Below are 26,218 nucleotides of genomic sequence, written 5' to 3' on the forward strand. Positions count from 1 at the left end.
ATAGTGTAAGTATGCTCTTCCAGGATTTTTCTTCAGAATATTTAAATATTTATACATCTATAGAATATTTTTACAAAAAAATGGGACCCTACTATCTTATAGCCACACATATACATATATAGAGAGACTCTGCTTTTCAACTTAACATGGTATTTATTTCAATAACTCTAGATATAGAATGTTTTCATAGCTGCATTGGTAATACTGCAATATTTGGAGGGCTTATGCCTAGATTTTTAAAAAAATTTCTTGCATTTAAGTATTCAGTTTACTTCTAATTTTTTACTCTTATAAAATTCTACTATCAAAGTTTCACTTTATATGCATCTATGCTCAATTAAACAAAGTTTTTCCTTTACATAAATTTCTATGTGAACACTATACACTTTTCATGGAAAATCTGTACCAGTCGAAATCTCATCAGAAGTGGCTTATGAAATACATGTTTCATCATACCCTCACTGCTGACATTATTCATTTTCTCAGGTAGTTTGACAAAAATACATAACAATGATAGAAAATATAGATATATACATAAATAAATTATTTAATTTATACTTGTTTGATTGTTATTGAATTATCACTCATTTTCATATTTGGCCACTTCTTTGCATGTTGTTCTTTTTGAAATGCTTGTTCATCTAGTAGTTTCATAATAAGCTTTTAAACAAATTATTCATGTCAATGGCAAATATTTATTGAGACTTCCTAGATAGGGCTAGATAGAGCTTCCTGATAACTCTGCTGGTAAAGAATCCACCTGCAATGCAGGCGATCCCGGTTTGATTGCTGGGTCAAGATCTTCCTGAGAAGGCATAGGCTACTAACTCCAATATTCTTGGGCTTTCCTGGTGTCTCAGACAGTAAAGAATCTGCCTGCAATGTGGGAGACCTGGGTTTGATTCCCAGGTTGGGAAGATCCCCTGGAGGAGGGCATAACAACCCACTTCAGTATTCTTGCATGGAGAACCCCCACAGACAGAGGAGTGTGGCGGGCTGCAGTCTATGGCATCACAAAGAGTAGGACATGAGTGAGGGATTAAGAACAGCACATATGCTAGATAACATGTATTCAGTTCAGTTCAGATCAGTCGCTCAGTCGTGTCCGACTCTTTGCGACCCCATGAATCGCAGCATGCCAGGCCTCCCTGTCCATCACCATCTCCCGAAGTTCACTCAAACTCATGTCCATCCAGTCGGTGATGCCATCCAGCCATCTCATCCTCTGTCATCCCATTTTCCTCCTGCTCCCAATCCCTCCCAGCATCAGAGTCTTTTCCAATGAGTCAACTCTTCACATGAGGCGGCCAAAGTACTGGAGTTTCAGCTTTAGCATCAGTCCTTCCAAAGAACACCCAGGGCTGATCTCCTTCAGAATGAACTGGTTGGATCTCCTTGCAGTCCAAGGGACTCTCAAGCGTCTTCTCCAACACCACAGTTCAAAAGCATCAATTCTTTGGCGCTCAGCCTTCTTCACAGTCCAACTCTCACATCCATACATGACCCCTGGAAAAACCATAGCCTTGACTAAACGGACCTTTTTTGGCAAAGTAATGTCTCTGCTTTTCAACATGCTATCTAGGTTGGTCATAACCTTTCTTCCAAGGAGTAAGTGTCTTTAATTTCATGGTGCAGTCACCATCTGCAGTGATTTTGGAGCCCCAAGAGATAAAGTCTGACACTGTTTCCATTGTTTCCCCTATTTCCCATGAAGTGATGGGACCGGATGCCATGATCTTCGTTTTCTGAATGTTGAGCTTTAAGCCAACTTTTTCATTCTCCTCTTTCACTTTCATCAAGAGGCTTTTTAGTTCCTCTTCACTTTCTGCCATAAGGGTGGTGTCATCTGCATATCTGAGATTTTTGATATTTCTCCCAGCAATCTTGATTACAGCTTGTGCTTCTTCCAGCCCAGCGTTTCTCATGATGTACTCTGCATAGAAGTTAATTAAGCAGGGTGACAATATACAGCCTTAATGTACTCCTTTTCCTATTTGGAAGGAGTCTGTTGTTCCATGTCCAGTTCTAACTGTTGCTTCCTAATTTGCATATAGGTTTCTCAAGAGGCAGGTCAGGTGGTCTGATATTGCCATCTCTTTCAGAATTTTCCACAGTTTCTTGTGATCCACACAGTGAAAGGCTTTGGCATAGTCAATAAAGTAGAAATAGATGTTTTTCTGGAACTCTCTTGCTTTTTCCATGATCCAGCGGATGTTGGCAATTTGATCTCTGGTTCCTCTGCCTTTTCTAAAACCAGCTAGAACATCAGGAAGTTCACGGTTCATGTATTGCTGAAGCCTGGCTTGGAGAATTTTGAGCATTACTTTAGTAGCGTGTGAGATGAGTGCAATTGTGTGGTAGTTTGAGCATTCTTTGGCATTGCCTTTCTTTGGGATTGGAATTAAAGCTGATCTTTTCCAGTCCTGTGGCCACTGCTGCATTTTCCAAATTTGCTCACATATTGAGTGAAGCACTTTCACAGCATCATCTTTCAGGATTTGAAATAGCTCAACTGAAATTCCATCACCTCCACTAGCTTTGTTCATAATAATGCTTTCTAAGGCCCGCTTGACTTCACATTCCAAGAGGTCTGGCTCTAGATGAGTGATCACACCCTCGTGATTATCTTGGTTGTGAATATCTTTTTTATACAGTTCCTCTTTGTCTTCTTGCCACCTCTTCTTAATATCTTCTGGTTTTGTTAGGTCCATACCATTTCTGTCTTTTATCAAGCCCATCTTTGTATGAAATATGTTTTAGGAGCTGCAAATGCCACTGTGAAGATAAAACATGTTCCCTCCCCTATGGTACTTCACGCCTAAAAAAGAAGAGAGATACTAAAAACACAGCTGGGTTGGTAAATCATTCTCTGGCACAGAAAATATGGTGAGAGACATCAGAGAATCGGGCTATCAGAAAATACCACATAAAAAACCAAGGCTTACATTGAGATTGAAGAGTAAATGGCAATTAAACTCCAATTAAAATAAACAAATTTATATTAAAAAAAGAGTGAATGGGAATCAGCCAGGTGAAGAAGAAATGAAGAATTATTCATGGAGTAGGAAAAGGCATAAAGACCTAGAGGAGGAAGTGCTTCATGTTGGAATATATTAACACTTTTTCACTATATCTATGTATCTTTATCTCTATATATCAAACAGCTTTTTAAGGTAATTTTAAGCCATTTTTGCCAAAAGAAAGCTTTAAAAATTCTTAATGTCAAATGCTTTCCCTTATGATTTTACTTTTTGTTGTAATAACTTGGTCGCCCAATACTATTATAAGGTTGAATTATCACTCATATTTCCTTACAGAACTTATATATATATATATGAAGGCAATGGCAACCCACTACAGTACTCTTGCCTGGAAAATCCCATGGATGGGGGAGCCTGGTAGGTTGCAGTCCATGGAGTCACTAAGAGTTGGACACCACTGAATGACTTCACTTTCACTTTTCATTTTCATGCATTGGAGAAGGAAATGGCAATCCACTCTAGTGTTCTTTCCTGGAGAATCCCAGGGACAGGCGAGCCTGGTGGGCTGCAATCTATGGGGTCGCAGAGAATCGGACATGACTGAAGTGACTAAGCGGCAGCATATATATTTATTTTGCTATGTAGAATCTATGTAGAAGTGAAAGGAAAAGGAGAAAAGGAAAGATATACCCATTTGAATGCAGAGTTGCAAAGAATAGCAAGGAGAAATAAGAAAGCCTTCCTCAGTGATCTATGCAAAGAAAGAGAGGAAAACAATAGAATGAGAAAGACTAGAACCTGGATCTCCTACATTGTAGGCAGATGCTTTACTTGTCTGAGCCACCATGGAAGTCCAGAGTAATAGATCTCTTCAAGAAAATTAGAGATAGCAAGGGAACATTTCATGCAAAGATGGGCACAATAAAAGAGAGAAATGGTATGGACCTAAAAGAAGCAGAAGATATTAAGAAGTGGCGGCAAGAATACACAGAAGAACTATACAAAAAAAATCTTCATGACCCAGATAACCATGGTGGTGTGGTAACTCACCTAGAACCAGACATCCAGGAATGCAAAGTCAAGTGGGCCTTAGGAAGCATCACTATGAACAAAGCTAGTGGAGGTGATGGAATTCCAGTTGAGCTCTTTCAAATCCTAAAGGATGATGCTGTGATGGTGCTTCACTCAATATGCCTGCGAATTTGGAAAACTCAGGAGTGCCACAGGACTGGAAAAGGTCAGTTTTCATTCCAATCCCAAAGAAAGGCAATGCCAAAGAATGCTCAAACTACTGCACAATTGCACTCATCTCATACGTTAGCAAAGTAATCCTCAAAATTCTCCAAGCCAGGCTTCAACAGTACATGAACTTCCAGATATTCAGGTTGGATTTAGAAAAGGCAGAGGAACCAGAGATCCAATTGCCAATTTCAACATCACTGAATGGATCATTGAAAAAGAAAGAGAGCTCCAGAAAAAGATCTACTTCTGTTTTATTGAATATGCCAAAGTCTTTGACTGTGTAGATCACAAAAAACTGGAAATTCTTTTTAAAATTTTTTAATATTTCACTTTATTTTACTTTACAATACTGTATTGATTTTGCCATACATCAACATGAATCCACCACGGGTGTACATGAGTTCCCAATCCTGATCCCCTCTCCCACCTCCCTCTTCACACCATCTCTCTGGGTCATCCCAGTGTACCAGCCCCAAGCATCCTGTATCCTGCATCAAACCTAGACTGGTGATTCATTTCTTACATGATATTATACATGTTTCAATGCCATTCTCCCAAATCATCCCACCCTCTCCCTCTCCCACAGAGTCCAAAAGTCTGTTCTATATATCTGTGTCTCTTCTGCTGTCTCACATATAGGGTTATCATTACCATCTTTCTAAATTCCATATATATGTGTTAGTATACTGTATTGGTGTTTTTCTTTGTGGCTTACTTCACTCTGTATAATTGGTTCCAGTTTCATCCATCTTATTAGAACTGATTCAAATGTATTCTTTTTAATGGCTGAGTAATACTCCATTTTGTGTATGTACCACAGCTTTCTTATCCATTCATCTGCTAATGGACATTTAGGTTGCTTCCATGTCCTGGCTATTATAAACAGTGCCATGATGAACATTGGGGTACATGTGTCTCTTTCAGTTCTGGTTTCCTCGGTGTGCATGCCCAGCAGTGGGATTGCTGGGTCATAAGGCAGTTCTATTTCCAGTTTTTAAAGGAATCTCCACACTGTTCTTCATAGTGGCTGTACTAGTTTGCATTCCCACCAACACTGTAAGAAGGTTCCCTTTTCTCCACACCCTCTCCAGCATTTATTGCTTGTAGACTTTTGGATCACAGCCATTCTGACTGGTGTGAAATGGTACCTCATTGTGGTCTTGATTTGCATTTCTCTAATAATGAGTGATGTTGAGCATCTTTTCATGTGTTTGTTAGCCATCTGTAAGTCTTCTTTGGAGACATGTCTATTTAGTTCTTTGGCCCATTTTTTGATTGGGTCATTTATTTTTCTGGAATTGAGCTGCAGGAGTTGCTTGTATATTTTTGAGATTAACTCTTTGTCAGTTGCTTCATTTGCTATTATTTTCTCCCATTCAGAAGGCTGTCTTTTCACCTTGCTTTTATTTTCCTTTGTTGTGCAGAAGCTTTTAATTTTAATTAGATCCCATTTATTTATTTTTGCTTTTATTTCCAGTATTCTGGTAGGTAGGTCATAAAGGATCCTGCTGTGATTTATGTCATGGGTGTTTTGCCTATGTTGTCCTTTAGGAGTTTTATAGTTTCTGGTCTTACATTTAGATCTTTAATCCATTTTGAGTTTATTTTTGTGTATGGTGTTAGAAAGTGTTCTAGTTTCATTCTTTTACAAGTGGTTGACCAGTTTTCCCAGCACCACTTGTTAAAGCGATTGTCTTTAATCCATTGTATATTCTTTAAGAGAAGGAAATACCAGAACACCTTACCTGCGTCCTGAGAAATCTATATGCAGGTCAAGAAGCAACATTTAAAACTGGACATGGAACAACAGACTGGTTCCAAATCAGGAAAGGAGTATGTCAAGGCTGTATATTGTCACTCTGCTTATGTAGCTCATGTGCAGAGTAAATCACATGAAATGCTGGGCTGGATGAAGTACAAGCTGGAAATAAGATTTCCAGGAGAAATATCAGTAACCCCAGATATGCAGATGACACTACCCTTATAGAAGAAAGTGAAGAAGATTTAAAGAGCCTTTTGATGAAAGTGAAAGAGGAGAGTGAAAAAGTTGGCTTAAAGCTCAGCATTCAGAAAACTAAGTTCATGGCAATCAGTCCCATCATTTCATGGGAAATAGATGGGGAAACAATGGAAACAGTCACAGACTTTCTTTTCTTGGGCTCCAAAATCACTGCAGATGGTGATTGCAGCCCTGAAATTCAGAGATGCTTGCTCATTGGAAGGAAAGCTATGAGCAACATAGATAGCATATTAAAAAGCAGAGGCATTACTTTGCAAACAAAGGTCAAAGTTATGGTTTTTCCAGTAGTCATGTACAGATGTAGGAGTTAGAGTATAAGCAAAGCTGAGTGCCAAAAAATTGATGCTTTTGAACTGTGGTGTTGGAGAAGACTTTTCAGGGTCCCTTGGACTGCAAAGAGATCCAACCAGTTCATCCTAAAGGAAATCAGTCCCGAATATTCTTTGGGAGGACTGATGCTAAAACTGAAACTCCAATACCTTGGCCATGTGATACAAATAACAGACTCACTGGAAAAGACCTTGAAGCTAAGAAAGATTTAAGGCAGGAGGAGAAGGGGATGACAGAGGATGAGATTGGTGGATGATATCATTGACTCGATGGACATGACTTTGAACAAGCTCCAGGAGTTGGTGATGGATAGGGAAGCCTGGTGTGCTGCAGTCCATGGGGGTGCAAAGAGTCAGACACGACTGAGCGACTGAACTGACTGACTGATCTTAGTTGTGGCACTTGGGATTTCATTATTATGTGGGAACTGTTTAGTTGAGATAAGGGAAATCTTTAGTTACAGCATGTGTGATCTTGTGCCCCCATCAGGGACTGAAGCCAGGTCCCCTGCATTTGGAACATGGAGTCTAAGTCACTAAACCACCAGAGAAGTCCTCCTTGCAGTACTTTAAATATTTTATTTTCTTTCAAACTTCATCAACTTTGGAATGTATTTGGTTGTAGAGTTTTAAAATGGATATCTCTCTCTTTTTAAAAAAAAAATTTTTATACTTTACAATACTGTATTGGTTTTGCAATACATCAAGATGAATCTGCCACAGGTGTACATGAGTTCCCAAACCTGAACCTCCCTCCCACCTCCCTCCCCATACCATCTCTCTGGGTCATCCCAGTGCACCAGCCCCAAGCATCCTATATCCTGCATCGAACCTAGACTGGCGATTCGTTTTTAAGATGAATTTATAATCATTTTTTCTTCAAGCTTGCATTATCCAAAAGACTCTTATAGTTAACCATAAAATTTTCTTGAAGCCAATGTATGTCTTCTGTCATACACTTGTTCAAATCACAGTAATCAAACACCTCCAAACATTATCAAGTCTCTTTCTCTGGCCCAATATATGCTGCTTTCTGCCCCTCACTCCTAAAAGACATCTCAATAATTTTATAAAATCCTTACAAAGTACTTGGTTCATGATAGTTTCCCTAAATTAATATTTTTATTAATATTAATAAAAATAATACTTTTACTAGTCAACTGTGAAAGTGACAAGTTAGAGAACAGAAATTAATATCCATTTGGTATTCTTTGGCAGTATGTGATTTGACAAAAGTGTTTAGTAATTTTTTATAATATTTCAAAAATAAAACCAAAGAATTCACCCATTGGTTAAACTTAGACTGCATGAAATTGACACAGTGAAACACACAAAATCATTCAGAAAGGGTACATCATCAAAATAAGATAATTTGTATAGCCGGTTTCCACAAGGAGGATTAGACTCTCCCTTAAAGGAAAGATACTTTGTTAATCTTGAGAAACACAAAATACCTTTGCTTGTAGAAGCTTGAAGTCTGGCAGATGGTCACAAAATATTACCAGAAATATGAAATAAACATTGTCAAATGCATTCCATTTTTACAGCCAGCTCAACCAAAGTAACTTACAAAAATCTAGGGTCATTAAACTATATAACTAGAAATGTTATTATTCTGATGACAGTAATAAAAATGCAGTTATTTCCCCCTTCAATGTTGTTTTCTAATTTTAAATACATTTTACATAAACTCTCAAATTGCCTGGGAGATAACATTAGCTTTCATATTAAAAATATGAAAAAAGAAGTGATTACTCTTTTCCTGAAGAATTATTGTCTGTGATGAATGACAAGATGCTGGCATAGAATGCAGTCGCATTATAAATACCTATCCCTTCTCACATGAGGTTTAGATACTAATTAATTAGGTGGGGTGGAAGAAGGAGGTTTGAAATTAGGAATGAAAAAAGTGATTAATTTGTCACACTGATCTGAGGATCAGTCATTTCCTTTTGGTGGGGAATCCACAGCCATGAAGCAATGATTAGAACCTGTAGCAAAGTCTAGATTCAAACTTAGAAATGGCTCAAGAAAGACAGAGGGTCTTGAGTCTTAGGAAGCTAGTGGAACTCATGAGGAGCTGCCAATGCCACATCCGAGAAGATCAGCACCAGAAAAATATAAACTGTTTGGCCTAACTGCACAGTTTTGGCCAGGAATCATCCTAGTCCTTTGGTAAAATGTACTCTCGTACACTGTCTTGTCCAAAGAATTGCCACACATCTCCCTGGTCTGAGCTTTTGCAACATGTTGTGTATTTTTGAGAAAGGAAGGGCCTGGAGCCATAAACAGAAGAGGCAGCTGAGACAGAGCTGGACTACCCAGTACTCAGTGACAAAGAACCTGCCTGCCAGTGCAGGAGACATGGGTTTCATCCCTGGATTGGGAAAGACCCAGGCAGGAGGAAACGGCAATCCACTCCAGTATTCTTGTCTGGGAAATCCCATAGACAGAGAAGCCTAGAGGCTACAATTCAAGGGGTCATGAAGAGCTTGGACAGATTTGAGCAACTGAGCATGTGTACACACATGCTGTAGAAAACTGCTTTTGCTCATGAGCACAGGGGTGCTTGGTGGGGTGCATAAGGACAATGTACTCTAAAATAATACCTTTCTTTTATCATTTATCTTCCTGAATAATATAAATATCCACTTTAAGGTAAGATGTAGTATTTGCCAAAATTGTAAACCACACTGACGGGTCAATTCTGGCATGTAGCAAAACTTCTCCTCCCCCTCCCCCATCTAATCTAGTATCTAGTTGTCTAAACTTGTTGTTATGTGGTCTAGCATCTATGTTAAGACTAGAATGAGAAAAAATAGAGAGAGAGCAGAGGAATACAGAAAGAGGAATGAGGGGCTGTATTCCGTTGCTAAGACTTTTAAATTGCAAGTAGGGGGGATTATCTTGGAAGACAAAAAATATCTCAAACTATTGAAATTTGTTCCTTGTGTCCTTTTATGATGTACATCACCTTCCTGGCTCTAAATTGCTGTTCTCTTCACTACAAGCCAGTCTGCAGCTCTTCCATTGACTGGAGCATTTGCCAAACTTGTTCTATTCATCCCCTGATGTCAGTTTGCTATAAAAACAAGGCACTAGATGTGCTAGTGAACTGATGCAAGTTCTGATGTAAGAGATGCCTCAACCTGTAAGATGCTCAGGAATGCACTCAGTACCAGCCCTCACCACACAAAATGGTGGTACCCATTCTCTTCTCAAACCAATTATGGAGCCACCACTGATACTGTTGGTATCTCCATTTATATCTTATACAAGGAAACAAACAAGAAACATAGGGACTTGTCCAAAAGATAGTGCATTTCAAGGTGGAGCCCCTTACATGACAGAGTAATAAAAGGTACTTCACTAACCTTATCCACATTGGCTCTTACAGGGCAGAAGAAGCACTTTGGCTGAATCAAAATCCACAACTCTTAAGAAGAACATAATGCTTCTGATGATGTCAGTTATTCAAGAGAGGATTGAAAACTATGAATGACTGCTAGCATTTTCTCAATAAAATGCTAAGTAACCCAAGGATATCATTTTAACAAGCAGAGAGGAGGTGATTGTGAGCCACACACTTGATAAGGAATGCCAAGGTGACAATGGTTTTATTACTGATGGTTAACACTGACAGCTTTCCAGGGAAATGTTTTGACTGACTGCATCACCAAGCTCATTAACGAATTCAAAATTGAGATTAATTCTAAATAAGACTGCAACTGAGAGGAGGAAAGTCAAGTTCCAATAATCAGCTCCCTTTCGGCAGAAGTCTAAATGTCAGAGGACCATCCAGATATAACAACAGCTGCCTCTTGTTTTTTATCAAGTGTTGGCAAGGAAGCAATTATGGACATGTACAGACAAATAGACCGTGATTCCTGCCTGCCCAGCACTTGGGAGAGTTGTTGCAGAATCCCGAGATAACTGAAATTGACTCTGTTGATAGGTAAATAGGCCTCTAGAGGAGAATATCCAGGGGTAGGCAGCCTCTTCATACCAAACATCATGCTTGATGTCTTCTGATTAGAAGGCTCCTTATATAACCTTTGTAATGCTGCTTCCACCTGAGGACACTGCTCCAACCCTATCTGCTCCTTACCCATGGATTCCAGATCTGGGCTCCAACAAAGTTGGGCTTACTTTTGAAAATGGGCTTCCCTGGTGGCTCAGATGGTAAAAAATCTGCCTTCAATGCAGGAGACCTGGGTTTGATCTTTGGGTAAGAAAGATCCCTTGTAAAGAAGGGAATTGAAACCCACTTCAGTATTCTTGCTTGGGAAATCCTGTGGACAGAGGAGCCTGGTGGGCTACAGTTCATAGGATCTCAAAGAGTTGGATACAACTTAGCGACTAAAGGAAAACAACAACAACTTGTACTGCATATCATAACCCAGTTCACACTCTGGTCTTAAGAGACATTGGGCTTCTGCAACAATAATCCCATTGATTGTGCCTCGTTATACCTGACATTGTTTTGTTTTATAGAAGATTAATTGGTTGCCAGATCACTGATCACAGATAAATGAAGACATAATGAAAATAGCAAAAAGGAACAAGAAATTCAAGATTGTATTGCCATACTTTATCTCAGTGGACTTCTGTGATATCCTCATGTCAAAAAAAATATTAATTTATGCCTGTACATTCTAAGTGCAAGCTATTAATTTGTTTTTGTGGTTTCTAGATAAACAGAGATGAGGTGGGGGAAAATAAGGTAACTACAAGAGAGTAAGCAAAGGGACTAAGACCAGGAGTCTAAGCAAGTTTCACTTCATTTGCCAACTCCATTTCATTTTTAGGGATTTCCTGAAGCACTAGGTGGCCAACAAGTGTGAGGCTGTATCCAGACTAAGTCAAAAAGAGGCAAAGGCTGACTAGTGATGTTGTCAAGGGCTTGGGTCAGGGAGAAAGTAGAGAAGGAAGAGTTAGGAGTAAAACTTGGATCCTGTATTTACTATCCCTTGTTGAAGAAAGTGGTATTGCATGTTAAGGACTGGAGATCCTAACTGTGCTAATAAATCATAAATAGCTCAGTCATAAAATATTTTGAATCTTACTGAATAAGGACATGCCTGCTGCTTTTGCAGATAGAGCTACATAACTACTTTAGACTTGAGCTGAATTCACAGAAACCAACATAGCGTCATATGGAAAGAGATTCATTTAATAGGCTTCCAGTAGAATATATTGTTTGTTTGTAATGTGATGCATTGTTTGAAAAAGGAAATCTTTTAATCTATACTTGATTTCTTATGTCAACAGTAAATTTTTAAAGAATGAAAAATAACTCCATTTGAAATTGAAAGCAAAGCAGCAAAATAAACAGTGTAACTACATCAAACTAAAAAGCTTCTTCACAGTATATATCATTAAAATAGAATATTATTTTACTTTTAGGTGTATGACAAAAAGATTGAATATTTGTATGTATTGCAATATCATCATACAGTAAGTTTAGTTGACATCTGTTACCATATATAGCTACAGAATTTTTTTTTCTTATAATGAGAAACTTTAAGATCTACTCTTTCAGCAACGTTCAAATTTGTAATACAGTATTATTAGCTGTACATTGGTATGTGTATAGTCTCCATGCTATACATTACCTCCCAGGGCTTTTTTATTTTATCACTGGAAGACTGGAGGTTTATGCCTTTGATTCCTGTCGCCTGTCCTGCCCACCTCCCATCTGTGCCTCTGGTAGCTACTGCCTTGTTCCCTGTATTTATGTGTTTGTTCATTTTTTTTCAAATTTAGATTTCATATATGAGATCATACGTCATTTGTCTTTCTCTGTCTACCTTTTTTCACTTAAAAGAATGCCTTCAAGGTCCACCCATCTTTTCACAAATGTCAAGATTACATTCATTTTTATGGCTGAATAACATCTCACAATAAATCTATAAAAAAAAAAGTCAGTCGTGTCCGACTCTTTGTGACCCCCTTGGGCTATACATTCCATGAAATTCTCTAGGCCAGAATACTGGAGTGGGTAGCCTTTCCCTTCTCCAGAGGATCTTCCCAACCCAGGGATCTACAATAAATATATATTGATAAATAAATACAAAGACAAACAGATAGATAGCTTGTTATTCATTCTGGACACTTAGGTTGTTGTTGTTTGGCTACTGTAAACAATCCTGCAATGGTACATATATCATATACCATATATATGTACCATATATCATAGAGGGTACATATATCCTCAAATTAGTATCTTTATTTTCTTCAATAAACATTAGAAGCAAAATGGTTGGATCATATGGTAGTTTTATTTTTACTTTTTTGAGGAACTTCCTTTCTGTTTCTATAATGCCTACACTAATTTACATTCCCACCAACAGTGCACAAGTTTTCCTTTTCTCCACATTCTCACCAAAACTTATTATTTTTTGTCTTTTTGATAATATCCATTCTAGCAGGTGTGAGGTGATATCTCACTGTGGTTTTGATTTGCATTTCATTCTACAATTAACGATATTGAGTACCTTTTAATGTACCTATTGTCCATCAGCATGTCTTTTTTTGGGAAAAATGTCTATTCAGATTTTCTGCCCCATTTCTTAAAATCAAATTGTTTTGTTTTAATATTGAGTTGTATACACTGTATATATTTTAGATATAAAACATAAAATATGTGATATGCAAACATATTTTTCTCCCATTCAGTCTTTTGCCTTTTCATTTCGTTGATGGTTTCCTTTACCATGCAGAAGTTTTTTAGTTTCATCTAGTTACACTGTTTATTTTTGCTTTTGTTGCCTTTACACTTGGTGTCAAATCCAAAAAGTCTTCACCAAGATTAATATCAAGGAGATTACTGTCTACATTTTCTTCTAGGAGATTTATAGCTTCAGGGTTACATTCAAATGTTTAATTCATTATGAATTGTCTTTTGTATATGATGTTAGATAGTGGTCCAGTTTGATTCTTTTGTATGTGACTGTCTAATTTTCCTAACATTGTTTAGTGAAGAGATTGTCCTTTTTTGATCATATATTCCTGGCTCCTTTGTCATAATTGGCCAAATATATGTGGGATGAACTTTCTATTATATGTTACAGGGTGCTCTTCATTGGAATACTTGATTAGAAGTCAAGTATCCTGGCAACACCTCCTGCTCTGGGCCATTAATTAGCTCTGTGACCCAGCGCAAGTCAAACTTTAATTCTTCAATTGCCTCCAGTGAAAAATTATGGGATTAGGCAATTAAATAATAAGTTCTTATTCAGCTTAAAATCTATAGAATTATTATAAGTTCAGAGAAATTTATATTGTATAACAAATGAAAAATTTTTTACAGTAATGGTTTTAATACCTTGATAGATCTGTAATGTTTATAACACTGTAATTCACTAGCCATATGTTCTGAATACAGTTTTTCCTGGGTGGAGGTGGGGGTGGGAGGTAATGCAGGCTATTAGTATGTGAAAAAGATGCATGATCTTCCTTGTCAACAAGAAAGAATTGCAAATTAACATTTATTTATTTTAATTGGCATGCCTCCCAGGCATATATTTATCATTTCTAATTTGAATTAGTTTTTAAAATCTGATTTTTGACACCAACCCACCAAATTGAAACATTTTGAGAGCAATTCTTGGGAGGCCTTGATATTACAATATGTCTATATTATGTCACACAACAGGTATAATTCCAACACATTCTGGTTACAAGGAAAGCCTCAAGAGGAATCCCCTAATAAGATTTTTTTTTTGCTCCCAAGTCTTGTTCTTCATCATGTGGTCAAAGCCAAAACAAAAACAAGGGGTACAATAAAGGAAAACTGCATGGCATATTTGACACCAGACCTAAGCTGCAATTTATGCAAACTAGAAAATCCTGATGTATATATCAAGGCTTTGCCTGTTTGTCCATTCACTACACATAACACGCTGACCATAATAGTCAGTGAAGTTTATTTTAATGCATTAATGAACAAATTATAAATAAGTAATAATAGATGACTAAGACAAGAAGCATCATTAGATTTGTTTAGAATTCTCCCTTCACAGTCCATAATCCATCTCTGAAATTCTGAAGTATATTGCTTTACTGTACAGAAATGTCTTAGCTCAAGGTAAAAATTGTTATGTTTCTTTTCATAGTATAACATGGCAGCTAGAAGTATATGCTCTTATTTCCTAACAAATTCACATTAAAGTTAATTACAGAAGCTTAAAATAAAAATAAATAAAATGCAAGCAAAACAAACAAACAAAAAAGACATTTTCTAAACTTAGCAGTTGTGATCAGTTCAGTTCAGTTCAGTTCAGTCACTCAGTCGTGTCAGACTCTTTGTGACCCCATGGACTGCAGCACACCAGGATTCCCTGTCCATCACCAACTCCCAGAGTTTACTCAAACTCATATCCATTGAGTTGGTGTTGCCATCCAACCATCTCATCCTCTGTTATCCCCTTCTCCTCCTGCCCTCAATCATTCCCAGGATCAGAGTCTTTTCCAATGAGACAGTTCTCATCAGATGGCCGAAGTTTTGGAGTTTCAGCTTCAGCATCAGTCCTTCCAATGAGTATTCAGGACTGATTTCCTTTTGAATGGACTGGTTGGATCTCCTTGCAGTCCAAGGGACTCTCAAGATTCTTCTCCAACACCACAGTTCAAAAGCATCAATTCTTTGGTGCTCAGCTTTCCTCATAGTCCAACTCTCACATCCATATATGACTATGGGAAAAGCCAACGCTTTGACTAGACGGATCTTTGTTGGCAAAATAATGTCTATGCTTTAATATGCTGTCTAGGTTGGTAATACATTTCCCTCCAAGGAACAAGTATCTTTTAATTTCATGGCTGCAATCACCATCTGCAGTGATTTTGAAGACCCCCGAAATAAAATCTGTCACTGTTTTCACTGTTTCCCCATCTATTTTCCATGAATTGATGGGAGAAGATGCCATGATCTTAGTTTTCTGAATGTTGAGCTTTAAGTCAACTTTTTCACTCTCTTCTTTCACTTTCATCAAGAGGCTTTTTAGTTCCTCTTCACTTTCTGCCATAAGGGTGGTGTCATCTGCATATCTCAGGTTATTGATGTTTCTCCCAGTAATCCTTTTTCCAGCTTGTGCTTCATCCAGTCCAGTATTTCACATGATGTACTCTGCATGTAAGTTAAATAAGCAGGGTGACAATATACAGCCTTGATGGACTCCTTTCCCTAATTGGAACCAGTATGTTATTCCATGTCCAGTTCTAACTGTTGCTTCTTGACCTGCATACAGATTTCTCAAGAGGCAGGTCAGGTGGTCTGGTATTCTCATCTCTTCAAGAATTTTCCAGAGTTTGTTGTGATCCATATAGTCAAGGCCTTTGGCATAGTCTAAAAAAAAAAAAAAAAAAAAAAAGGCTTTTGTAGTTGTGATAATGGTGAGGAAAGGATAGGAGTGCTTTTGAAACCCCACCAATATATATTTTTTACTATCAATTCTTAATTACCAGCACTTAGAATGTCGAGTAGTCTAAATGTAAATAATGCTGATGACACGACACTTATGTCAGGAAGTGAGGAGGAACTAAAAAGCCTCTTGATGAAAGTGAAAGAGGAGAGTGAATAAGTTGGCTTAAATCTCAACATTCAGAAAACGAAGATCATGGCATCTGGTCCCATCACTTCATGGGAAATAGATGGGGAAACAGTGGAAACAGTGTCAGACTTTATTTTTCGGGGGCTTCAAAATCACTGTAGATGGTGACTATGCCATGAAATTAAAAGACGCTTACTCCTTGGAAGGAAAGTTATGCCAACCCAGATAGCATATTGAAAAGCAGAGACATTACTTTGCCAACAAAGGTCCGTTTAGTCAAGGTTATGGTTTTTCCAGTAATCATGTATGGATGTGAGAGTTGGACTGTGAAGAAAGCTGAGTGCCAAATAATTGATGCTTTTGAACTGTGGTGTTGGAGAAGACTCTTGAGAGTCCCTTGGACTGCAAGGCAATCCAACCAGTCCATTCTAAAGATCAGCCCTGTGTGTTCTTTGGAAGAAATAATGCTAAAGCTGAAACTCCAGTACTTTGGCCACCTCATGAGAAGAGTTGATTCATTGGAAAAGACTCTGAAGCCGGGAGGGATTGTGGGCAGGAGGAGAAGGGGACAACAGAGGATGAGATGGCTGAATGGCATCACTGACTCGATGGACTTGAATTTGAGTGAACTCGGGGAGTTGGTGATGGACAGGGAGGCCTGGCGTGCTGCAATTCATGGGGTTGCAAAGAGTCTGACACAACTTAGTGACTGAACTGAACTGAACTGAACTGAATGTTCAATCTTAGTCCATTAGAATCATCATATATACTGCACAGTTGCTTTATTTCCTAGAGAAGCTTTCCTTCTAGCATTTCATTTTAGAATTATAATTTGGAGCATTAAAACACACACACACACACACACACACACACACACACACATATATTCACAGACATATTGTAGAATAAGTTATTTTAGTCTCAGCAGAAGATCCCCCTGGAGAAGGGCATGGTAACTTACTCCAGTATTCTTGCCTGGAGAATCCCATGGTCATAGGAGCCTAGTGGGCTACACTGCATAGAGTCACAAAGAGTTGGGCACGACTGAAACAACATAGCACACACTCAGGTGCCACGTTCTCTGCAGAACCTTGGTGGACCCCTTAAGACTGAAACTGTCTATTTCAGGAGAATAAGGCACTCAGAGCTACCATGATGGCTCGTCTCCCCAGTCTTGACCATGAGCTTTCTCCCTTTTGTAGCCCCAGTGCTAAGAATAAACATAGCCCATAGATCTGTTCAGTAAATATTTTAAAATGAATAAATGGCATCATAGGTGGACAAAACTGAGTAAGGACATGACTATAAATTTCTCTATGGACTTAAGGCAATTCATTCTATGATCACATAAATATTTACTATTGAAAATTGTCAAAAGAAAATTATTTGGTAGTTCTATTTGCAATTTTTTAAGGAATCTCCACACTGTTTTCCATAGTGGTTGTACTAGTTTGCATTCCCACCAACAGTGTAGGAGGGTTCCCTTTTCTCCACACCCTCTCCAGCATTTATTGCTTGCAGATTTTTGGATCGCAGACATTCTGACTGGTGTGAAGTGGTACCTCATTGTGGTTTTGATTTGCATTTCTCTAATAATGAGTGATGTTGAGCATCTTTTCATGTGTTTGTTAGCCATCCGTATGTCTTCTTTGGAGACATGTCTATTTAGTTCTTTGGCCCATATTTTGATTGGGTCATTTATTTTTCTGGAATTGAGTTGCATAAGTTGCTTGTATATTTTTGAGATTAGTTGTTTGTCAGTTGTTTCATTAGCTATTATTTTCTCCCATTCAGAAGGCTGTCTTTTCACCTTGCTTTTATTTTCCTTTGTTGTGCAGAAGCTTTTAATTTTCATTAGATCCCATCTGTTTATTTTTGCTTTTATTTCCAGAGTTCTGGGAGGTGGATCATAGAGGATCCTGCTGTGATTTTTGTCTGAGAGTGTTTTGCCTATGTTCTCCTCTAGGAGTTTTATAGTTTCTGGTCTTACATTTAGATCTTTAATCCATTTTGAGTTTATTTTCATGTGCAGTGTTAGAAAGTGATCTAGTTTCATTCTTTTACAAGTGGTTGACCAGTTTTCCCAGCACCACTTGTTAAAGAGATTGTCTTTACTCCATTGTATATTCTTGCCTCCTTTGTCAAAGATAAGGTGTCCATATATGTGTGGATTTATCTCTGGGCTTTCTATTTTGTTCCATTGATCTATATTTCTGTATGGAAAACGGTGTGGAGATTCCTTAAAAAATTGCAAATAGAACTGCCATATGACCCAGCAATCCCACTGCTGGGCATACACACTGAGGAAACCAGAATTGAAAGAGACACATGTGCCCCAATGTTCATCGCAGCTCTGTTTATAATAGCCAGGACATGGAAACAACCTAGATGTCCATCAGCAGATGAATGGATAAGAAAGCTGTGGTACATATACACAATTGAGTATTACTCAGCCGTTAAAAAGAATACATTTGAATCAGTTCTGATAAGATGGATGAAACTGGAGCTGATTATACAGAGTGAAGTAAGCCAGAAAGAAAAACACCAATATAGTATACTAACACATATATATGGAATTTAGAAAGATGGCAATGATGACCCTGTATGCAAGACAGCAAAAAAGACACAGATGTGTATAGCGGACTTTTATACTCAGAGGGAGAGGGAAACGGTGGGATGATTTGGGAGAATGGCATTGAAACATGCATACTATCATGTAAGAATAGAATCACCAGTCTATGTCCGATGCAGGATACAGCATGCTTGGGGCTGGTGCACGGGGATGACCCAGAGGGATGTTGTGGGGAGGGAGGTGGGAGGGGGGATCATGTTTGGGATCGCATGTACACCCGTGGTGGATTCATGTCAATGTATGGCAAAACCAATACAGTATTGTAAAGTAAAATGATTTGAAATCTGAAAAAAAAAAAGAAAATAATAGATCATTACACTGTTCATTAACACCATGTACAAGATTTGCATAATGCTTATGCCTAAAGTTTAATATGATTTTAAGACATATATTAGGAAACAAAATTTTTAATATTGACCTTACTATTTTAATGAACTGCATTTTATAATTGGAGCAATCTTAAAATTGTTATTTTAAAGGTAATACTAAAAAAAGAAAAAAAGCAGATCCCATGAGAACTTAGTAAGAGAAGTTTAGATATTAAAATATTCTCATGGAAGAAATGGAGAATTTTTAATATCACACTTTTAATTAAGATATGAGTTTTATGTCTTTACACAGTCTCTAAAAATCATCTGTAAAAATTTAAATAATCTAATGTAATTATTAATTTTTTTAAAAAAGTTATTCATATAGTAGATCCACTGGATTAATATTCCAATAAGTACATAACCAGCCTCTAGGATTTAAAAATGGAATCTGGTCATGTTTTCAGTGAGAAGTTTATTTTAATTTAAAACACTATGGTTTACTTTTTTGAAGAAATATAATTTTGAGTAGCTTAGAATTATTTCATACCATTTGAAGACATCTTGAAATGTGTGTGAAATATCTATGGTTTATAACTTTTCCTATATTCTTACATATTTCAGTCTGTATAGAACTTTCTACCTTAAAATTACTTCAAAGAAAAAAATGGTCTACTTCAAACTGCTTTCTTCAAAAATACAGATAGAATTGTGATAGCTGGTATAAGCAGTTTTGCTTTCTAGAATCCAATTTTAGAGTTGAAGATGGAATGAGGTGGGATGCCATCTGTCCCTTGTCTTACATTCAGAGCTTAAATAAATACTGTATCATTTTCAAGACTAATGATTCCTCATAAAGCATATTTGTCCACTGTGAGAAGAGTGGGGCATTCCATTTGGGAAGCAGATTGATGGCTAGTCAGCAGAGAGCAATTTTAGCTAGTAAAAGCACTTGGATAAGTTTTGCTCATATCATCCCTGTTCTTTTAATTTGTTTTTTTTTCCCTATGACATAAAGGGTCCTGTACTTTAAGTTATTTATCACTTCCATGGATTGGTTTATGTACTATTTATCTTAGCTATTCTACTTTTTATTTTTACCTTGTCTAAGGCCTTAGAGAAAGTAATCTTTCATACACATCATGTGGTATTCTTTCTCAAATGACTGTTTGGGGATTTTGCAATGAAGTTGTATTTTTATGTATTCAGTATTTTGCTATGATCTCTTCTTCATATGTCTGTTCTTAAGACAGGTTTTATTTCCTTTAGTTAAGAATATCATTTCCTCTTCTCTTCACAATACTTATATAGAAGGCAGTTGTTAATTTAAGAGAAAAATAGTTTAGGATATTTGCTCAATACTCTTTTAATAGAAAGTTGTGTGCTTAGATATACATAAAATTATGAAGATAATTCTTTTGATACATCTGACCTCATCTTTATTCACATGAGAAAGTGATCTAATGAAATTCTAAGCTGATGTGCCAAGTGAGTTTCTATTATCAGTAAATCTTTGCTAGTATTGTTACTTTCTTCTAAAAATATAAAATAACTTATACATGGAATTCATAGAACACCTCTATAAAAAATGTAGAGTCTAGGTCAAGCTCCCTACAGTAAATTCTTAATCAAGTGGAAGTGTTAGTCTCTCAGTCATGTCCGACTTTTTGTGACCCCATGGACTGTAGCCCAACAGGCTGCTCTGGACATGGAATTCTCCAGGCAAGAATGCTGGAGTGGGTAGCCTTTCCCTTCACCAGGGATCTTTTCAACCCAGGGATTGAACCTGGGTCTTCTGCATTTCTGGCAGGTTCTTTTACCGTCTGAAACATCAGGAAAGCCCAATCAAGTGGAAGTATACTATGATTTTGGATGGACTCTCAAAAAGGTAAAACATTACCTTAAATCCATAATAATTAGGGTGAAAAGAAGTTGACATGTATGAATGCATATATAAATATGTATAGTATACAAATATTGAAATTTCAAATCCCAAACAGGTTAATATTTTTAATATAAGTAAGAGTAAACCAAAGAACTAATTATTTTCTACATTGACATTGACACAGAAGCATCTAAGTGTTTATTTGATGCACTTGTTGCCTAACAGAATATCTTTTTACCTCTTGTAATCCATGAGGTTCACTTTGCACTTAAAAATATTGTTTTACAAAAGAACACCCATTTGTATTCATACATGTAATGTTTAATAAAACAAAAAATAGAATTTACCCCCCAAAAATGGCAAACTATAGTGATGAGTCAGTATCTTTCCCTTTTATAAGCACAATGAAATATTGGATTAAAATATTTATATGTAAAAGATTATCTGGTTGAATGCAAACCAAAGATGAAAAGTCATGAAATTTTCATCAAGGAAAAGGGTACTGCAACCTTGGTATCAGAGGATCAAGCCAAAAATCTCACATGATCATGAACATTGGAGTTAAGACTTAGAAGCTGCAATGTGAATGTCCTCAGAGACACAGCCAATGTGTCTTTAGTTAAATCCATTATCAAAATGACCTGCAAATGTACTTTCTACATAAATCTTGGAGTCAGTCTTCCCAGTGGGTGCTAGTGGTAAAGAACCTGCCTACCAATCCAGGAGATGTAAGAGATGTAAGATCAATATTTGATCCCTGGGTAGAGAAGATCCCCTGGAGAAAGACATGGCAACCCACTCCAGTCTTCTTGGCTGGAGAATCCCAAGGGCAGAAGAATCTGGTGGGCTGCAGCCCACAGGGTTGCAAAGAATTGGACACGACTGAAGCAACTTATATGCACACACTCATGCTTGGAGTCAAAGACAGCTAATGTGTCTTTAAAGGAGAAAACTGGAAAAACTCTGCTTAACAATTATGGTATGGATATTGACTCTGGCCTAGGGTGTGAGTTTGTATCATGATTAAAATTCATTTTAAATTCTCAATGTCTTCAGCTTTGGGTACTAATGTGAAAACTGAAAATAATGAAAATGAAAACAAGAAAAATACTTTTCTAGATTGAAAAACACAGCAATTAAAGATAATGTAAGAATCTTAAGTTGCCCTTGACTTAAGGGGAGGGAAACATTTTGGAACAACGTGAAAAATTCTAGACTAGATACTGTCTGATGTTATCAAATTATTGGTGGTTCTCTAAGGTCTGATAACATGGCATTGTGGTTGCAGGATAATATTTTTATACTTAGGAGATATGAGCTGAATCATTTGGTAGCGATACATCCTAAGCAAAGACAGTTTGACTTAAAAAAAAATAATTAGTGTGACTCAACACTTTAAAGGAAAGAGAAAAGCATGTGTTCATCTCAATATTCAATTTTGAAAGGCTTATATCAGTCATGATTTCAAAAATAATTTCATAGCACAAAAGATATAGAATAAAACAAAAATTAATATTTAGCCCATCAACAATTAATATTCAAGTATCTTGACTATATAAAAATGAAGAATAAAGAAAAGGCAAAAGTTAGTTCATAAATATAAGAATATGGGAGGGGCTATGACATATAGAGCATATTTTTTTAATTTACTATTTCCACATACTCCAAAGGGGAAAATAAAATTATCCATACTAATTGTAACTAAGGTGATCCTTAGCACATCTGAAACAGGAAGACACTAGAAACCACACATCATTTGCAACCTTGTATAACTTATCTAACGTTTGAAAACTTTAGGAGCCTAATGATAAGTAAACAATAAAATTTAAACTCTTGAACTCACTCAAAAACATTTGCCTTGTGAAGGACAAATTCCCATCCCTTGAGACTGTGAGGTATATAGGCACTCAATGAATATTTGTTAAACAAATTAATAATAGTATTAACAAATAAGGCACTGTAAGGATTGAAATAAAAGAGATAATACCCCTAAAGCACTAAACAGAAACCTTAGTATATATAAGCATTCAAAATAAAAAATTGTAGTTAACATTATCATTATTTTCTATTACTATTATTATAAGTAATGTAATTAATACCTTCACATCCAAGGAGATATAATTATTCTCTCAAACTTTGATAAGACTTTGCAACATACCAGTTCCAGTGGACCGGGAATGTTTGCTCCTGAGACAAAACCTCTGAGCAAATTATAATGGAGTGAATTTTCTCAAGTGTACTAACAATACCGGTGGCTGAGACTGATCATGAAATCTTTGTTGACTTCTGAGATTGAGTGATATTAGTAAAAGAAGGTATTTTATTTAAGTATTTTTAATTTAACAACTTTTATACATTTGACAATATGCTGATAATTTTGTCCAACTCAAGGTGTTTGTATATACCAGAGTCTCTGGGAATATTCTTTAGATATAAACTTTGAAGCTTAGTAATTTTCTTACAAATGAAAAGTCATCCAAATATTTGGATAAACCCCAGGCTCTGAAGACCACTTATACTAGTCCACAGGGAAGGTTTAGTTTTTAATGTATCTTTTTGGTAACAAAGCTGCCACCCTTCAGGAACAAAAGTGATATGCTTCCTAACTATTTTCCTGTATTAAACTGACTTACTGTAATCAGTAATTTTAAGTTATAAGATATAATATCCAGGAAAAATGCAGATGCTTTCTTGTAGATTAAATTCTGAGAATGACAGCCTAGTAAACTCAACTACCTAATGAAATATTCAGATTGACATTTAATTTTACTGTATTTATAAGAGATATAAACAATATGACCTTTAAATGTTATATTTTTCCTTCTTTAGTTGAAAAAAATGCCACATTCAGCGTAGATTTGCAGTTTTAACACTATATGTGAGAATCTATAAAAAGCAAGCATAAAAGCTTGAATAGTGTATAATAGGTTGCCTATTATAAGCAACTCAAAAAAATAAACACAATTTTGACTGAAGTGTAGGTTTATTATGATTAATAGCAGTCTTATTCTCAGTCTGTTGGACAGAAAATAAAATAGGAATATTTCACCTCTACTTTAATTGTACTTTTTTTTTTTTTTTTAACACACAGCTTGTAGGATCTTAGTTTCCCAACCAGGGATTGAACCTTGGCCCTTGGCAGTGAAAATGCGAAGTCCTAACCACTGGACTGCCAGGGAATTCCCTGGACTCTTTTAAAGTATAAAAATTTTTGTAAAGGATGATGATGATACTAATAATAACAAAATGGTCTCTCGCTTGTATGGATTGCTTGCTAATTACTAGGTATTTTTATTTTCTTATATAAATTATCTCGTTTAATCTCACAATAACCCTATAATATAAAACTATTATCATTTTATAGATGATGAAAAAAGCACAAGACTCAGATCTTGAGCTTGTGCTACAAAAGATGTTCTGCTATAATATGTGATACTATGATCAATCAAATATTTCTGAATATTTATTCTATATATAAAGTCTCAGATATATTAATCAATAGATGTGTTAACATGGCAAGTTGCTATTCTCCATATACTCAAATCACAGCTAAATCAATATCAGGTATCACAGTCCTACCTTCATATAATCTGCCACTCACAGCCTAGAGATCTCCTGCCCAGTTACCTCCAGCATCAGCATTAGTGGGTTCAGGCTCATCTTGTTGTTGAAGTAATTCTGACAGAGGCAGTGATTAGATTAAAGCTTCAGATTTAATTCCACCCTCTTCTTTCCCCTGTATTCTGGTGTGACTTGAGTCAGGCTTTCCAAATCTGAACTCAGGCAACCCTGCTAGGCTTTTACTAAGAACCAGAGCCAGGTACATCAGCAGGAATTATTCTTGAGTGCTCACATTTATCAAAGCTCACCTGGTCTTCTTTCTCTGATGCCATGCTTGCCCAAACATAAAAATTGTAATCTTTTTGTTTTTATCCATTTATTCAGCCTGGTTCTTCTATCCCCTTTTATGGCAGGAGTTGTGCTCTGATTATTTTTTTATGATAATTGGCTTCTCTAAGGTTGTCTTGTCTTGTATCTTTGATGTCACAGGCTACCGGCCTACTCTACTCCCATTTAGAAATGCTAGTACCAGCCATTGCTTGAATCTCATCTGAGCATTCTACATACTCTGAACTTTGAGTCTACCCATTCAACTCTACACAGTCTGGAGTCAGTTGCAATTTTTTCTTATTACCTTTCTACTCTTAAAGGGCAGTTGTGCTATTTTCTGGTTGTGGAGTCCCTCTATCTTGTCTCATACCCCTATGTCTAAATGCAATCAGCCCCCCAATAACTATAATACTAAACCAAATGTAACAATTTTTAAATGTTTACACATTGTTAAAGGTCTTCAGAGATTAAATAAAAAATTTTTTCATTGTAAAAAGCAATGAGAGTGCAATCCATGAAATCTCTGGTACACATTTTTGAATTTTGTGACAAGCAGAGGTGGTGAATGGTATGCTAGTAGAGGAACAGCCTCTGGCAACTGTATAGAACACCAAAGTCTGTTAACAGTGCTGACCCGAGGAAATCCCTGGTGGTTCTGTGGTTAAGAAGCTGCTTCCAAAGCAGGGGACATGAGCTCAATTCCTGCTGGGGAACTAAGATCCTACCTACTGAGGGACAATTAAGCCTGAGTGTTACAAAGAAAGGTCCTGCATGAAGCAACAAAGATCTCATGTACCCCAACATAGACCCAAGGCAGCCAAATAATTGATTTCTTTTTTATAAAAAGCAAAGTTGACTTGAAACAAATAGATTGCCATATATTTCTCTGGCAAAGAGGGGCTCATTTCAGATCAGCAGAAAATTGCAATCCAGGGACTTCAATCATGGTGAGCCATGTGCAAGTTCCTGCAAAACAAGTGAAGGAAGACCCTTTTATAGAGGGTAAAACGAAGCTGGTAGGGCTCCAGTAAACAAAGAGTTCATGGCTTTTCACTTGAGAGTCCTTTCCAGTAAAAGAAGAAACTTTTTTCTTCCTCTTAGCCTATGCTGTAAACCCAGGGCATGAGAACTCCCCCTTCTGGTCTCCCAAATCTGTTTAATTGAATTTTCTGTTTATTATTATTATTTCTTTTCAACAACAAGACAACAGGCCTAAAACGGATTTTCTTATGCTAAGCTTCACATTACCAAACCAAGACTAAAGTTAATTAGAGTTTCAGTTCTTTCAGAAATGGAATCCTGAACCAGTCAGTCAAGACTAACCCAATCAGTGCTATTAATAGTTGGGTAATCTCCTTTCCATTCCCTAAAGGAAAGCA

This window comes from Budorcas taxicolor, chromosome 5, assembly GCF_023091745.1.
Source record: "Budorcas taxicolor isolate Tak-1 chromosome 5, Takin1.1, whole genome shotgun sequence".
Classification (NCBI taxonomy): Eukaryota; Metazoa; Chordata; class Mammalia; order Artiodactyla; family Bovidae; genus Budorcas; species Budorcas taxicolor.